The 12,840-nt window shown below is 40.7% G+C and overlaps 1 protein-coding gene and 1 long non-coding RNA gene across 4 annotated transcripts in view; both read left to right on the forward strand.

Annotated features, from left to right (window-relative positions):
* Nucleotides 1-3: 3 nt before the first annotated feature.
* LOC133406367 (uncharacterized) lies at nt 4-3,585 on the forward strand. Its single transcript, XR_009769049.1, has 3 exons — nt 4-175; nt 1,904-2,010; nt 2,817-3,585. It is a non-coding gene; the product is annotated as an uncharacterized LOC133406367 (long non-coding RNA).
* Nucleotides 3,586-6,724: 3,139 nt separating this feature from the next.
* The window catches only part of atp13a3 (ATPase 13A3), a 68,772-nt gene continuing 62,656 nt past the window's right edge, over nt 6,725-12,840 (forward strand). For 2 of the 3 annotated variants that reach the window (XM_061682986.1, XM_061682987.1), the window contains exon 1: nt 6,726-7,037. The gene's annotated coding sequence lies outside the window, so the exon portion shown is untranslated. Of the gene's footprint in view, nt 7,038-12,840 lie in introns of all 3 variants that reach the window. The other variant, XM_061682984.1, reaches the window with a different exon arrangement.

Below are 12,840 nucleotides of genomic sequence, written 5' to 3' on the forward strand. Positions count from 1 at the left end.
ATTGCAATACTGTGAAACTGCAATATTTTTGCTCACGGTTATCATACTTTCAGAATCTGATACCGGCATTTGCCTATATCACGATCGTGAGAAAAGACAAGGGAGTTCATGGAGTGAATGACAAGATGACGAGCACCATGTAAAAAAGGAGCCAACGTTGAACATGGACCATGCAGTAAGTCAGTGTCGCGCATGCCACATATTTGCCATCAAAAGCCCTTTCTCAGTGTTGTTTTATAAAAGATGTTTGAGGTGGCAATAAAGCAAATAATATATCGTCAAATCACTTGCTGTTTCTTTTCACAAAAAGCAAATATTCTCTGTTGATTGGAAATGGGTGTTTTCAGTAAAACTAACCCATATTCTACTGCAGATTAATAAAGAACACAAAAAGGTAGAAACATTTTCTGGTGAAAGGTGAGTTCACTTTTTCAAGACCCACAGAATATTGTGTTCTATCTACACAATATTCTGTGGGTCTTGAAAGATCAGTCAAAATGCTCTAAAATGGCTCCCAGTTTGGGCTTCCCTGCTCTGAAAATAGCTAGTAGAGAATGAGTTGTTTAAGGGTATTGCTGGTTTCGGGTTAGTGTCATGGGCAGTATGGGCATGGGTTAAGAGTTGATTAGAGTTGGTGGGTCGGGGCAAGTGAGGTAGCGTCTGCACACAGCTTTTGTATTTGCACACGGTTCCATTCATACGACACTGCAGGTTCAGTAAACAGAGCTGCTCTGTTTATATTGTTTTGGTTAGTTTGCCAGAAGTTTTGAGCCATCTGGCTATTTTTATATTTCTTTGAACTTTAATTATTAAAAAAAAAAAAGGGGATACCGGGGATCTCCTCACACAAGCACGAGGTGAAGCAGGGATCCATTGTTATTTTTGTAATCCGTTGTTCTGCACGTTTGATTGGTGCGCTTTTATACATCCAGTCCGCGAGGTCACAAAAAATGGGTTGTACGCGGTCCACCGCACGGGTCTGCTTTGATCAATGCACATCCTGCAGACGTGGATGTCGAAAGCATGAATAGGCTCTTAGAGTGCCTTGTTTGCTGTGAGTGTATACACGTATCGCAGAAACTGGCAGAAGAGTGTGTCTAGGAGCGCGGGGAGTTGTCTGATTTGACACCCAGCGTGAGGACCAGGGCTTTGGGCTGTCGTGGCTGCTTTAGTGCCCCTTGTTGTCGGCAGTGAGTGCCCGCATGTCATCGTGACAATTGACAGAGGAGCAGGGCACGGTTTAAATGCATTTAGCGGACACACCCACACCATTTGAGAGACGAGGCAATTTATTTTTATTTGTTTGCAATTTTGAAGTCTCATTTTATATAGTTGTCGATAATTATTTTTATTTTTAATCATTCAAATTTGGCAGGGTTAACAATATTCTCTGTAGTGTGTCAAATTTAGAAAACATTTATTTTCATTTTAAAGGGACTTTAAGGAATGAGTTCTTGTAAATTTGTGTGATTAGGGTCAACTTGGACAGTAGAGAGTAGACCTGCTTCTTCATAGCGATGTTGATAGCTGGAGACTAATACCAATAATGATCCGAGCTTCTTGTCTCGAGATGTCCACTCAACTATACAGCCACTCCGGTGTGTAGGCCCCAATTGGATCTTATTAGATTGTACAAGTGTTCAATTGTACAGAATGTAGGACACAGTTCCGAGTAGAACCCATTGACACTTACAAAGATGTGCAGGTCTTTGCTGTCAAACATCAGGTCTTGATCTCCTGAAGGAAATTGATCTCCTAAGAGTCATTAAGTCACATCTGCCATTTCAGCTGATTCCTGCTGGGTTTGGGAAAAACAAGTGCAAAGTAAGTTGATGAGGCCATGTGCCTGCAGGAATGACAACTCAGAACCAACCCTCATTTATTAACATGCTGTGTTTTAAAGATGATCTGCAATGCTAAGGACACCCTGGTGAGCTAGGGTCACATGACTATGACCAGCCCTAAGCCTGGACCTTGGGATGGCTACATCCAGAAATTCATGCATGGAGTGTGAGTACCAGTGTCATGAGTACTATTCAAACATTTCAGTGAGTGATTGCCGATTGTCATCTCTGTAGTGGCATATGGCTCGTGGTATAATCATGTGAAAGGTTACCCGGCGAAACGAGAAAAGAGGAACATGCTTTACCTCTTCTATGAAAACATGAATGAGGTTGTGATGTATTACCTCTCCCAATGCTTTTATCATCACTATTTTTCTGATAACTGCCATTCTGCACCTACGACCCCTCTGACCACCACCAAACATTCTACCACATTCGCATGGGCAATGTGGGTTATGTGGACTGCCCAGCACCACAACAACAACATCCACTCCGGTTTCAGGGTGTACACTTACTCTCTGTGCCTCGCCAATAATAATAATGTGAGATTGTGCTAAAGTTACTTATTTTACAGTATTTCCATAGTTCTGCTATGATAGGGCATTATGACGAGGAAGAACACATTGTCACTGTGACTGTGCATTCTGGTCCTTAGCCAGGCTCTTGTTTGAGGGGATGGTGGTCCACTCTGACAGGAGTAGTCAGTGGGATTTTTGGGCTCTAGATGAGTTTGTAAGGCTGCAGATCCAGTTGTCTTCTGGGTTTTATGGATGTCTAGCGTCTGTTGATTGCGAGGGTCAAGTGGGAGCAAAGTCAGTATTTGTGCTCCCCTCCCCCCACAACTGTCCCTGGAGCTTCCCAGGTTCTGGGTGGCAGGAGATGTGTGAGCATCTTACCAGCGTTGACATAAGAAATGAATTATGTGCACAAATTATTTTAAATTTTTATTTTTCATGTTGTCCCCCCACCCAGAATCCTTGGTGTGAAGTGACTCAAATAAGTGGTACCTGGACTTGTCCCTCTGATGATATCTGCCGCATTTGGAACCTGACCACCTTCAAGAGGATGAAGGAGAATCCAATGACCAACTACACCTTCAATCCTAAGAGATTTTTGATAATTCCATCTCCAGCTTCATGAGAACGGGTCATTCAACCTTTTTGTAGCCATAAAACACAATAAAGCTAGTAAGTTTTAAAACATATTTTACAATAGCATTGAAAATATAACAATCTATTTTCTTGAAGCTGTCTCAAGCAGGGGTGGGGAAACATTCATATCAGCGGTCATTTCGGCCATTGTTCCCCACGCCACAATTTTAACGCGTAGGCTTCAGGATTTTACTTCATATTTGTCCAAATAATTTAACAGCGTCTGCTTTATCCTCGACAGGAGAAGTCGGTGATTGGAAAAGTCATTTTACCCCTGACTAGTCAGCAGTCAACCTTCCATTCAAAACAGTTCTAATACGTGTTTCAATGGCTTCTATTTCACTTGAGTTATTACGCTGTTGTTGCTTGTTATAACCATAGTATAACTTCACAGTACAATTAAATCTCCAAATATTTAGAGATACGAGACCATTTGTTTCATGGGTGAGGCAAAGCTAGCTAAATACGCTACACAGGAATGAGTTGTGCTGGTTTCTGAAGCAAGCAACTTCCAGATCTAACAACAACAACAAAAAATCTCCCTGTAAACGTGATGTAATTCAGTACAGTGAAGAGCACTTAGTATCCAACTGCATCATAAGATAGAGAAGGCAAGGATAAAATGTATATGACAAACAAATATGCGCTATGATTAAACAGATATTTAACCACTCCCGGACGGTACTTTGTTTTGACCCTCTCCTTTATTTAGACCATCTAGCGTCACCTCAATTCATAGCACAATTGTGGTTAATCTTATTAAGTACTGTAGTCTAAAGTTATACAATACAACACAATATTTTAGGAATTATTTAAAGACTGAATGCAATTTAATTTGCTTGGTTACAATATTGATTCCACCTTAATTAAAGACAAGTGGGTGATTTGACAAAAAAGGTCTCACCCAGACAATAACCACTTAAAAGGTGACGTGCAAAAATAATTTTGACTGTTGCATGGTGTTATGGCCGCCTAGCCTTCTGCTTTGTTTGAATTATATTGGGAAATTTAATTCATAAATATCAAAGGAACCATTTTCTTGTGCTACATATGCAATAAATCATTTCTTAGGCCATAGTGTAATTTGTTTAATTACTAAGGGATGGCAGAGGTGGATAGAGTATCCAAATATTGTACTAAAGTAAGAGTAGTTACATTAGAATGTCTCAAAAATAAAAAGTAGTCCTCCAAATAATTAATTGAGTTAGAAAGTACTCAGTGAAAAAACTACAAGTTCTGAGTAACTTCTGATTTAATTTTTAAATCAGAGCATGAACGTCAAATAAAATGAAAATAACTAAAAATATAAATGTGCAAATTCAGACATCACTTAATCTAAAACATAAATAAAACTAATATTTTTAAAATAACAAATTAGGCAGATTCAGCCCCAAGAAATGTTCTTATATTGTTTCCACGCAGCACAATAATGTAGGCTCACCAGGCAGATTACAAAAACAGGAACAAGACTGTAGTGGTTATAAAAAGTACACACACCCCTGTCCAAATGCCCGGTTTTTGTGATAGAAAAGAATTTTGACCAAGATAAATATTACTTACCGAGAATTTGTACAACTGAAGTGATCTTTGTATATTTTTGAGAAGGAAGGTGAAAATAAACTTGAATGTGATTGACTTGGACGTTTAACTTGCTGCCTTCTTGGTCAGGTCACCATTGCAAAAGAGATGTTCTGTTTTAACTCGTCTTTGACCTGGTTAAATGCATTTTAAATCAAATAAATCTGGTTGCACAAGGATGCACTCTCTCATAACTGGGATGTGGTTGTGTTCAGAAGTAACAGATCACATTCCAACTAATGTTCAATGGGAGTCCAAGCACACCTGCCACCATTTCGATTTTAAGTGAAAAAAGAACAACAACACATGCATAGAGCCATACAGAAACATTTGCTAAAATGGCTGAAGTGTTAGCTGAAAAGAACTGATAAAATGTGTGTGTGTGAGAGAGAGAGAATGTACAACAGAAGATGCATGTTTTACAGTTACTTGTGATCATAAAATAGGGCTAATGTTGCCACATGTAGAGCCATAACAACTTACCGCAACGTGTTTTGTCAAGTTAGATATGGGCTGAAATATCCCCGTTTGGGCAGTGACAAAACGACGCTGCTTGTTAAAGCTGTTGTTTTTCTTGGACTATAATATAAACGAGTTGCCCACGGGTGTCTCGACTCACTTTGATTGGCCCGCGAAGCCGACTAGAAGACTTTGTGTGCGGGCATGTGACTTTCTTGTGTCGTTTGATTGGTGAACTTGCGTCAAACATCACAAAGGTAATCACAGTGGATTGGTGCAGGATGTGGACGTCAAAAACGAAAGTCTATAAATAGATGGCGCACGCAATTATTGATGAATGAAAGTAGTAAGCGGCATGTCGATTTTTGTAACGGAGTAAAAGTACAGTTTCTTCTTAACATAAATGCTTGAGTAAAAATATGCCTGCCCCACAACCTTACGTCATGATGCCAGCAATGCACCAGGACATTTTTAAATGAGCCTTTTCCTAAAGTTTGGTCGTAGAACAATACAATGACAAGATAAAGCTTATGACCCACATTTGTATTCCTTCCTGTTAAGTTTCCTTGAATGCGTGTCACACACTAATAAATGAGGTGAGCTAAAGCAGTTGTTTTGTGTTTCATGTGCTTGGTCCAGTTTTGTATGCGTTTGTATTCGGTTGACGCAGGCTGATGTCATTATAACTGCTGAGTTAGCATATCTATCTCTGGGCCTCCTCTTGTCCCTCTCAAGCTCTGGTGTCAGAGGAAAACAAACGGTGTCCCAAATAAAAAGAAAATGGAATCTTGTTTGGAGAAGGGATGAGGGGCATGGATTAGGACATCAAGCAACACGTTGGAAAGGCCCTTTGTGTTTTTCTTGGCCCGTACGTCAGCGATCATCTTACTTGCAAAGAGCATGGTCGACGCCAAATTGTCTGAGCCCGCAGGATTTTTTTTTTGTCTATTCTGCAAATTTTGCATTTGCTTTTAAAAAAAGAAACAAAAAAAGGTGAGTAATTGGCAAACCTGAAACTACAACATAAAATAAAGGTCAATCAGTTCATAACTAGCAGTAATATTTTTTATTCATTTATTCATCCATCCCTCCATTATCTGTACCCCTTGCGTGCTGGAGCCTATCCCAGCTATCTTCGGGCGAGAGGCGGAATTTCTTCGGGCGAGTGGCGGAATTTTGAGAATTCTTGTAATGTGGAAGATATTTTCAAGTTGGAATGGTTCAAATTGGTCAAGAAGTATGGAAAGAGGGGATAATATACATTTCTTAAATGTGGGAATTTGATTGTGAAAATTTGGGAATGTTATCCTGTGGAATGTCCCGCAATAATAATAATACCTGTAATAAAACCTTTTCATATTTTTTTTATTTAATGAATATACATATGCGCGGCACGATGGCCTACTGGTTAAACCGTTTGAGGTTGCGGGTTCCAATCCGGCCTTGCCTGTGTGGAGTTTGCATGTTCTCCCCGTGCCCGCGTGGGTTTTCTCCTCCCACATTCCAAATACATGCACGGTAGGTTAATTAAAGACTCAAAATTGTCTGTAGGTATGAATGTGAGTGCGAATGGTTGTTTGCTTATATGTGCCCTGTGATGGGTTGGCGACCAGTTCAGGGTGTACCCCGCCTCCGGGAAAGGCTCCAACGCGCCCGCGAGCCGAGTGAAGATAAGCTGTACTGAAATGAACGGATGGAACAATACGTCTACATTTTCATATGTCGCTAGCGTGGTTACCCTGTGACGTACTAAACGTCACGTCCTGTCGCGCCAGACACGCAGCCGGTTCAGGCCAGTTCACGACGCGCAAAAGTGTGGAGTCTCGCGGAGCCGAGCGATCCGAGCTGTCAACACAGCACCGCCACTGCACTGGCACTGTGTCCGCAACATATTTTGCGCTGTTACAGTCGCGTCTCGTATTTAACGACGTTTCCCACCAGATAACATCTGCTCTTATCTCAGCATGACTCGAAGGTGATCTTCAGCGTGTCCAGGTGGTTCTGGGTGAGTCTGAATGTGGCGTTGGCTACTGCTGTCAGCGTCACACATGTGTGGCATTCGCTACTTGGCTTTTGCTAAACGCTAAAAGCTAGCTACAGCCAGTGAGGGCACCTCGTTTGGGACGGGGCAGCGGCGTGAGGCTGGTGAAACACTGGTTGAAGACTTAGGATAGTATTTAAGGTAACTACATGGTGGACGGTTCTTTGGTTTAGTTTTCAAACTGTTTTGGATGGTGGGTCAACGGTCTGTCTTCGCCAACGTTAGCCAGCTAGCTCGCTAACATGTAAGCAGTGTTTCCCCCTTGTTAAAAGCCCCTTCTGTTTGTCTGTTAAGGCTTGTGACAAATTCTGCCAATAGTTTTGTGCCTTTTATTTTTTCCTGGTATTTGGAATTTTTTCAACGTGACAACTGGATGTTTGTTTAACAATGGCAAATTCAGGATTCATTTTATGATGATAAGGATTTATTATCATTAAGCAAATGTAAGATTCAGTGTTAACTATCATCAGAGACAATTATAGCTTTCAATTTATTTATTTATTTTTTTTTTTTTTTGCAATTTACGTCATTCAACTTTTATAGTATATGTCAAAAATCTTTGTACCTTATTGTTTACAAATTTAAGAGACTCAATGTACAGTCAATTTCAATCAAAAATACCATAAGAGACAATTCTAGCGGGTGAGAAGATGCATGAGGAATGGAGGAGAAGTCCACTTTTAAGATCCAGGGTGATGTGCAGAGCTGTGGGAACTATAGAGGAATAAGCCACACAATTAGCTTATGGGAAATGGTAGTGGAGGAGACACTCAGGACAGAAGTATTTGTGAGCAACATTATGGTTTCAGAATCAGAATAATCTTTATTTGCCGAGTATATCCAAAAAACACACAAGGACTTTTGTCTCCGGTAGTTGGAGCCGCTCTAGTACGACAACAGACAGTCAATTGACAGAGAACACTTTTGAGACATAAAGACATTGACAAAAAACAGTCACTGACCAATAAAGGGTTGCTAGTTATCTGGTAATGGTGGTACATTTTTACGTTTTTAAAACAAAATTTTGACAATTGTGCAAAAAGATGCAGAGTCCTCTAGCACTTCGAGCAGTTCGAAAGACTAGTATTGCAATAGTCCGGTGCAATGACCATTGTGCAAAGGGCGCCGAGACTTCAAGCGAGTAGTGCGATAATCTGGGAAAATGTTGATTGTGCAAATGTTGCAGATACTCCTCTATCAGTGTGCAAGTGGTGCAGATGCTACTCTGGCATGAGTGGCCAGTATTGGTCAACAATGGATATGCAAATAGTGCAGCGTGGCAAGACTACTACAGTGAGTACCACAGATGCATTATTTGCCTTGAGGTTGTTGATGAAGAAGTACAGAGAAGGTCAGAAGGTGCTACATTGTGTCTTTGTAGATGTAGAGAAAGCTGATGACAGAGTACCCAGAGAGCAACTGTGGTACTGCATGCAGAAGTCTGAAGGGGCAGAGAAGTATGTTAGAATAGTACAAGACATGTATGAGGGCAGCAGAACAGTGATGAGGTGTGCTGTAGGTGTGACAGAGGAGTTTAAGGTGGGACTGCATCGGGGATCAGCTCTGAGCCCTTTCCTTTTTGCAACGGTGATGGATAGGCTGAGAGATGAGGTTAGAGTGTAATCCCCATGGACCGTGATGTTCGCAGATGACATTGTGATCTGCAATGAAAGCAGGAAGTAAGTGGAGGTACATTTCGAAAGGTGGAGGCATGCACTGGAAAATGAAGGTTAGCCGAAGTAACAAAATATATGTGCATGAATGAGAGGGGTGGAGGGGGAAAAGTGAGGCTACAGGGAGAAGAGATTGCAAGGATGGAGGACTTTAAAGGTGCCTTATTTTGCCAAACCAACTTTTTCTCGTATTTGGGATTTAGAACCCCAATTCCAATGAAGTTGGGGTGTTGTGTTAAACATATATATAAAAACAGAATACAATGATTTGCAAATTTTTTGCTGATGAAAACTTTTCCAGTTTTCATCAGTCCATCGTAGATGAGCTCGGCCCAGAGAAGCTGGCGGCGTTTCTAAGTGTTGTTGATAAATGGCTTTTGCTTTGCATATAGTAGAGTTTCAAGTCACACTTACGGATGTAGCGCCGAACTGTATTTACTGACATTGGTTTTCTGAAGTGTTCCTGTGGTGATATCTTTTACACATTGATGTCGGTTTTTGATGCAGTTCTGCCTGAGGGATCGAAGGTCACGGTCATTCAATTTTGGTTTTCGGCCTTGTCGCTTACATGCAGTGATTTCTCCAGATTCTCTGAAAATTTGTAATGATATTATGGACCGTAGATGATGAAATCCCTAAATTCCTCGTAATTGTGCGTTGAGGAACATTGTCCTTAAACTGTTTGACTATTTTCTCACGCACTTGTTCACAAAGAGGTGAACCTCGCCCCATCTTTGATTGTGAATGACTGAGCAATTCAGGGAAGCTCCTTTTATACCCAATCATGGCACCCACCTGTTCCCAATTAACCTGTTCACCGGTGGGATGTTACAAACAAGTGTTTGATGAGCATTCCTCAACTTTCTCAGTATTTTTTGCCACCTGTCCCAGCTTTTTTGGAACGTGTTGCAGCCATAAAAATCCAAGTTAATGATTATTTGCTCAAAACAATAAAATTGATAAGTTTGAACATTAAATATCTTGTCTTTGTAGTGTATTCAATTAAGTATAGGTTGAACATGATTTGCAAATCATTGTATTCTGTTTTTATTTGTTTAACCCAACTTCATTGGAATTGGGGTTGTAATATTGTCTCCATGGTGCCTCAGTAAACGTGTAACATGAAGTCGTCTACACATTCCTGAGTTCCAGAGGTTTTTCTGGCGAGAGGCCTGAAATAATTTCTCGAGCTTATCTATGTCACTAGCAAATATCTCCGCCTTCCCTTTCCGCTTCTGTGCCAACATAAAAAACTGCGTGCTCTCACAAGCAGTCTTCTACACGGAGGCAACCAATCAGAGGAAAGCGGACGGTCTTAGCCAAATACGGACAAAGCGGACACAAAACTGGGTCAAACAGAAGTAGCTGTCAGAGGGGCCTTTTCTGGACACTCTCACAATATGACAAAACCAAGGTGTTAAAAAAAAAAAAAAAAGAAATAAACACTTTTATACTAAGTCCATGTTAGAGAGTCACTCTAATTTGCTAAAATACGGGACCTTTAAATACTTGGAGTCAACAGTCCAGAGCAATGACAAATCTACTCTTAACACACCTCAGACCTAAGGATAATCTTATAGGATAATCACGTAAAATGGCGTTTGATGTGCTTGGTCGGTCGGGAAGGGCCACAATCGGTACAAATACAAGCCGACTGTCTTTGTGTGTACCGGCCCTTAGATGTTGTCCTGGGTTTCTTTGTGACCTCTTGGATGGGTCGTTGCTGTGCTTTTGCGGTAATTTATGTAGGCCGGCCACTCCTGGGAGGATTCACACCTGTTCCATGTTTTCTCCATTTGTGGATAATGGCTTTGGGAGCCGTGGTTCGCTGGAGTCCTAAAGCTTTACAAATGGCTTTGTAACCCTTTCTAAACTGATACCTCAGTTACTTTATTCATCATCTGTTCTAGAATCTATTTGGATCAGGTGTGCTGGCGCCTGTCTCAGCTGATTTCGGGTGAGAGGCGGGCCGCACCCTGATCCGATCACAGGGCACTTGAAGACAAACAACCATTCGCACTCACCACCATTTAAAAACTGCATTTTATGTTTAGCTGGGTCATCTTTGTCTGATATTTATATTTTTTTGGATGATCTTAAACACCAAAGTGGGGAAACTATACAAAAAAAAATTATAATTTGGGAAGGGGGCAAATACTTATTCACTGTACTGCACTAAAGCGTGCAATAACTTGGGTAATCGATGATATCAACTCAACTTTTGTTGTAGAGCACGGTAAAAACAACCACAGCGGTAAACAAAGTACTCTTTTGTGATAATAATAATAAGTAAATTGGGCCTGTGGGGGGGAAAAAAAAAATCAGCTCATTCGGTCGGCCAAGTTGACCACAGAAATCGGTCAACCCCAAAAGTTCTACCTCAAGGCAATAAACAATATTATAAAAGCATATTTACACCACCCGGAACGAATTTGCACTGCCTGGAACTATTTGGCCAGTGTTCATGTTTACTACACAGACATTGCAGACGGACGCACTGTTGGGCCAAAAATGACAGAGGAGCGTCTTTAAGTGATTTAGATGTGTATTGTAAATATAACCTGATTTTTGTGTGAACTGAATGGTACTTAGCGTTTTCTTTTTTTAATGGTAATCGCTAGCGCTTATGCTAATTGCGAATGCTAACCGTTGAGTAAAGGCTGAGTTTGTTGTCTCAAATTCTGTACAGAGTTTATACCATACAGACACACCATATGCAGTTTAAAGATAGAAGTCCAGCCCTCGTAAATGAGAATAAAATGCATCTTAGTGGGGGGGGGGTAGGGGTGACATGATGAAATATCGATAGGGTAATCGATTCTAAAAAGATTAGTCAAAGCCCTAAAGTAAATATATTCTTTTGTCATGTATACAAGAAGACCTCCTGTCACATTGGCATTTGGCATACAGAAGGTCAAGTTTTATTCCCTCTTAGTGCAAAGTCGACATGTTGTGTAAAGCTGTTAGTAGACGAGAGAGAGAAACATGATTGAAGTCTCCACTCACTGACCAAAGACCAGTAAGAGGGTAGGTATGAGATCACTTGTGATGGCTGCAAGCTGAGATTGAATGTAAACAACCAACTTCAGTTTTCTAATAGCTGAATCTGAATAGTATAATTTGAAATTGAATTTATTAATTTGAAACTGAAGTCCAATAAACTTGAAAGTGAATATAAGAATTTATCCGCAATGCAAATTCTATTTCTATATTTTCACATTCAGTTTGATCATTTCATATTCAGTTTGACAAATTCAATTTCAAATTGGCTGTGACAGACATCCGGGAAATGTAAGGAATAGCAATCAATCGGCGATAAACCGATCTCGTCTTTGGCCAATCAGCGCTTTCGGCAGTGTGGGACAGGCAACACGTCGGAGACAGGCAACACGTAATACCCGATCAGACTACAAGTCAAATTTGCTCTTTCACGATTGCACTGTCAGACTACTGCAATAAAATCTTGTATTCCGCATAACGTTTTTTACGATCATTGGGCTTTATCTTCCATCCATCCATTTTCAACACCGTTTATCCTGGTTAGGGTCGCGGGAGGGCTTTATCTTGTCAACTCAAATGCGACCGGATACACTCTCGTTACCGTGGCGACAACAAGAAAAGTGGAGCGAGCCGACGGTATTATAAGGACAAAATGGGGAAAAAACGTGTGTTGGTGGTCACCGGTGCTTAGGACAGGAGAGGACGTTCGTTTAAGGCTTGCGTCAGGTATGTTCACGTACTTTTAATACGATACGGCTCACAAGCAAGTAATAAAATGTTATGTACCCTAGCAAGCTAGCGGTAGCACGAACAGTTGGACGTAAACATGCCGCCGTTCTGTCGAATCATGCTCTAAAGTTTTCGTGTGGATGAAGTAATTTAATTAATAATAAAGTCATTTAATTACAGTAAGTTAGCACCCATTATTTCTGTCATGTAATTTTGGTTTGAACTGACTGATTAGAATACACGATCTGACTAGAGCAGTGATTTCCAACCTTTATGGAGGCAAGGAACATATTTTACAATTGAAAAATCTCACAGCACACCAAGAAACAAAAATGTCACCAAAGGTGGATACATGAATTACTGTA

Source organism: Phycodurus eques, chromosome 8, assembly GCF_024500275.1.
Source record: "Phycodurus eques isolate BA_2022a chromosome 8, UOR_Pequ_1.1, whole genome shotgun sequence".
Taxonomy (NCBI): domain Eukaryota; kingdom Metazoa; phylum Chordata; class Actinopteri; order Syngnathiformes; family Syngnathidae; genus Phycodurus; species Phycodurus eques.